We start from the raw sequence: 4,671 nt of genomic DNA, 5'->3' as shown, positions 1-4,671 counted from the left end.
GTTGAGTGTTAAAGTGCTAGGAACCACTATTGAGGGCTATTAGTGCTGAAACTCTTTGGTTGGTAAAGTGCAGTTGAAGTGGAATTTTAAATTTACCAGCTGTTGTGCTGTGAGAAATTACCTCCAGCTGAACCCCACTGCCAGGTGTGGTGGTATTTTGGCTTTTCTTGACAATTTAGTACTTTTTCTGACTTCTTACTCAGCTTTTGGCTCTAAACTCCAAGTTGTTTAGTTCCAACATGAATCTTTAAAAACCTTACAAATGTAAAATCCAGCCATTTCCTTAAACAGCTGGTTACTGTAGTTTTCACTCGAACGAAAGGAAATGGGGCATTTATAGGGACTATTTTTAGTGGTTGAGTAATTTGCTTCTCAAGTAAATACATCTTCTAGCAGTGGTACAGTGTTTCAACATGAGATTTACTGACACTAAGGAAAATAGAAAGTATCATCACACTAATCCTTTGTTTGTACTGAATTATTGAAGAATTATTTACACTACAAAAAACACATTTATGTGGTGTTTCACCATACACAGAGAAACTACTCCCACTCAAGGCTTCTTGACTCTGGATTACTATGATGTGGATGAATCTACACAGACAAAAAAAAAAAAGAAAAAAAGCCACCTTTTGCTTCACCTACTTTTAATTCTGTCAACCAGCTTGAAAGGAGTCTCCACATATACCTGTTAGTTGTTTTTTTTTTTTCTCCCCTCTGCTCCAACACATCCTAAACCATCAAGGTTGGGTGTGGGTCATCTCATGCAGCCCTCCATCACTCTGCTTCTTGGCTAAACAGCCCTTACACCGCCTGGAGGTGTGTTTTGGCCCACTAAGCTCGAAGCAGAATTCTCTGCAGGATGCATCCATGCTGCTTAGGTGTTGCTTGAAATTCTAGATATATCTCAACCCTCCTCCTCAGTGCTTCACAGTGGGAACCACACATGCAGACGCAATTCATTCACCTTCTCTGCTTCTCACATAGAGGTTGGAACCAGAAATCGAAAATATGGACTGATTCAACCAAAATCCAGGTTTCTGCTGACGTCATTTTAATTCCTCAAACTTCTTGATTCAAGCATCTTTCTGTTCTTCGCAGCAGTTCCACCACGAAGGCCTGATTCATGCAGTCTCATCCCAAAAGTTGATGCTGAGATGTGTCTGCTCCTTAAACTCCAGAAGGCATTGACGTAGGCTCTAATCTGAGTTGCTGCTAGTTGGCCATTGCTGATGCTGAAGCTAATGAATTTTTACTTTGCAGACTTTTGGTCCTTCTTTCCTGAGGCGGTCCTCATGAGTTACATCACAGTGTTTGATGTACTCAGTAGAAAATGGTAAAAAACAAAATAGATGGAAAGCCTTACGTAGGTGACAGAGTGTCCAGACTTTTGACTTGATCTCAGTCCTTGTCTCTGCTCATAAACCTAATGCAACTATTTCAAACAGCTCTTTATAATTAGTACAAAATGACATAGTTTCTAGCAGGAAACTTGCACATTTTTTAAAATTTATTTTTGTAAATTATGAGATCTATAATTTGTGGATCCTGCTCATTCATCTCCAGAATTCCCTTTTTTTGATCAGCTCACAAACCTTTTGCTAATTTTCTTGCATCATTTGAACGCACACACACATTGATTTCGTTAGTGCCCACACACTAGTACATGCACACACACACACATTGGCCTTATGTTAGTTGAAGCCTGTGTGCTGATTTTGGCAGCAGGGGGCACTGTGGCTCTTCCTTCACAGCTCTTTCCCATCATGACAGCACATCACAGAGGCAGGAACACAGATTAATAGATGACTGACTGCAGTCAACAGAATGCTGTGTGATCCTTATCCAATAGGCACACGGTGCATGTAATTTTCACAGGCGTTCCTCCTATAATGTTGTGTCACAGCGACGGAAGATGGTGAGCTGAATACTAAGTAAATGGCAGGAGGTGAGCTCAGGCTGTAAGTGAAAAAAGGCCTTACGATGATTGCCTTGAAAGACGACCTGGCCTGTTGTCGCTCTTTGCTGTGCATTTCCCGGCTTGAATCAAGATTAAAGCGTGATCTGGGATAAGATACTGGTTTGCTGTGACTGGCTCATTCATTAAGCTGCACAAGGCAAAAGGAATCAGGGATCTGAGTCAGATTTGAAAATGATCCTGTTAATCATAGCTTCTAACTCTGGCTAACTAATAACACAAGGCACAGCGATGTCTTTATTCCAGGTTCTATGGTGGTCGGTTTTTACTCTCTCAAGTAGACAGCAGCTGAGTTTGAGCTCTCCTCTTTTGTATAAATCTGTAAAATCAGCTCTTGTAATGATTAGCTGGCAGACTGCAGTCTAATCCTGCATTCATGTTGGGTGTGATTTGTAGCGTGAATATGACCTGTCAACTGGGAGAAGTCATTCACGTCAGACTCCTAGTGGTAATTACAGTAGGGATTGACAGAGTGTGTCAACACAGGCAGCAAACACAGATATTAATTAACCAATGTGGCAGTCCAAGATAATCAAAGTAAAAATTGCAATGTGTTATACACCAATCTGCCACAACATTAAAACCAAGCCAAGTATTGTGTAGGTTCTTTTTGTGCTGCCAGAACAGCTTTGAATCTTTGGGGCATGGACACAGAACTTCTAGATTAGGTTTGGCGCATTAAGTATTGTGGCTGCTAATTGTATAATCACAGTAATGCAATTTAAATCAGATAGAATGTCAAGTACTGGCTGTTGAAGTTTGATTAGTTATAAAAGGGGTCTGTATGTGAGTCACCAACATTTTGATAACTGCATGTGTCCCAATTTCATGTCACTCACTGGGACCAACAATTCAAAGCATATTGGGAACTGATTTCAACCAGGTGATGAGGTGGTTTAGTACTAAAGCTGGTTTAGTACTAAAGTTTAAATCAAAATAGCAGAGACTAATATATTCTGCTGGATCTGATATTCCTGTAATTCAGCTTTAGTAGCATCTTGCATCTGCCCTGCAATATATGCATCTTTCTAGCTCTACTCTTTGGATATGGCTGTAGTCTCCAACTCAGGCAGGAATATCCCCAATGAAATCATTATAGTATCAGTTAATGCAATTCAATTTTATTTACAGTACATATACCCTCTGGCTGCCACTATCGAGTAATTTTCTGATTATTTAATAAACCTAAATGATTAGTCCCCCCCCCCTCCTCCCAAAAAAAAAGCAGACTAACCATTTCACTTAATTTTATTTTTAACAAACTATTTCCTTGTATAATTCAGAACAGAATTAAATATAAACATAGCTTTACATATTATAATGCAACTGTGGAGTTAAACTGGAAACTCCAGCATGGGGCTTGTTATTGAAGTCCAACCCAAGTACAACGTGGACACGGTGGATATTTTACAAATGCAGAGCAGCTTAAGCAAATCCTTTTCTCTCTACTGTGTACTTGTTCTCTTAGTTTGGTAGTAGCTTTGCATTTATTGAAAATGTAGCTGAATTCACAGCACAGCAGCTGTCTTTAACTCTTGCATATGTTGAGTTTGTCAGGCAATGTTGCAGTGACGAAATCAAGACTTTAGTGGTGCTGAGAAGCAGTTGGTTAAGCTTTAATTCAATTCAATTTAAGCTTTTTTGTACATTTGCCCTCATTAAAATGCAGCATATGTGAGCACAGGTATCAGGAGAGAAGCAAAAAATATCTCAGTGTCTAAGTGCAAGTAGCTCTTGTGGGTTTTCTCTTCAATGCATTATACTGTGGTATCCCATCCAAACTCTGCACAGTTTACGAACCACATCTTTGCTCTATGATCGTTTGGCTTTTAGAAACTTTAATACCGAACTGAGTCAGACTCTGCTGTCGCCGACATTGTCTAAAACTGTGGTCCAGCTGACTAACATGTGGAGCCAAAAACAACTGATGTCATGATGGCACAATTTTGCAACAACGCTGGAGAAATACGTTGCAATAATGACCTTTAGAAAGAAGAAAACATCTGCGGGTAGAAATATCGATGTCAACACATTTTTAGCTTCTGATGCCGACCAGTTGCAGCGGTTCTATAAAGCGCCAGATCATAACATGTGTCATCTCAAGGCAAAGCATCATAAAACCAACACCTTTGGAGAATTAACACCATGTGAGTTGTTTCCAAATGTGACCCGAGGGGCTTTGCTGGGTTTCTTTATAAAACTGTAAGATCCTGACGTTATTAAGTAATTTGCCCTGCGATGACTGTTATGACTTGGCACTATATAAATTAAGTTGAACTGAATTCTAAACCACAGACTGTTTATTCGTTACGTAGAAAACTCAGCTACACCAGTCCGTCATTTGCTAAGGATGTGACTGATAAACACTTCCATCGTGTCTCATTAAGTATAAGTAAATACGGCATATTCAAATGTTTAATCGTTCAGCAATACTTTCCATTATTATTATTATTATTGTTGTTATTATTATTATTACTAATGTTGTGTTGGTGTTGTGTTGTGCAAGTACAACAATTTCCCTGCGGTACCCTACCAAAGGGATCAATGAAGTTCTAGCTAATCTAATCTAATCTAATCTAATCTAATCTTTATTTTGGACTTGGACATTTGTTTAATCATTATATGATTGATCTAGGGCTGCAAGGTGGCTCGGTGGTTGGCACCGTCGCCTCACAGCAAGAAGGTTGCCGGTT

This window comes from Stegastes partitus, unplaced genomic scaffold (assembly GCF_000690725.1).
Source record: "Stegastes partitus isolate 25-593 unplaced genomic scaffold, Stegastes_partitus-1.0.2 Scaffold397, whole genome shotgun sequence".
Taxonomy (NCBI): domain Eukaryota; kingdom Metazoa; phylum Chordata; class Actinopteri; family Pomacentridae; genus Stegastes; species Stegastes partitus.
The sequence above is the reverse complement of the archived record's forward strand: the minus strand, read 5'-3'. Positions refer to the sequence as shown.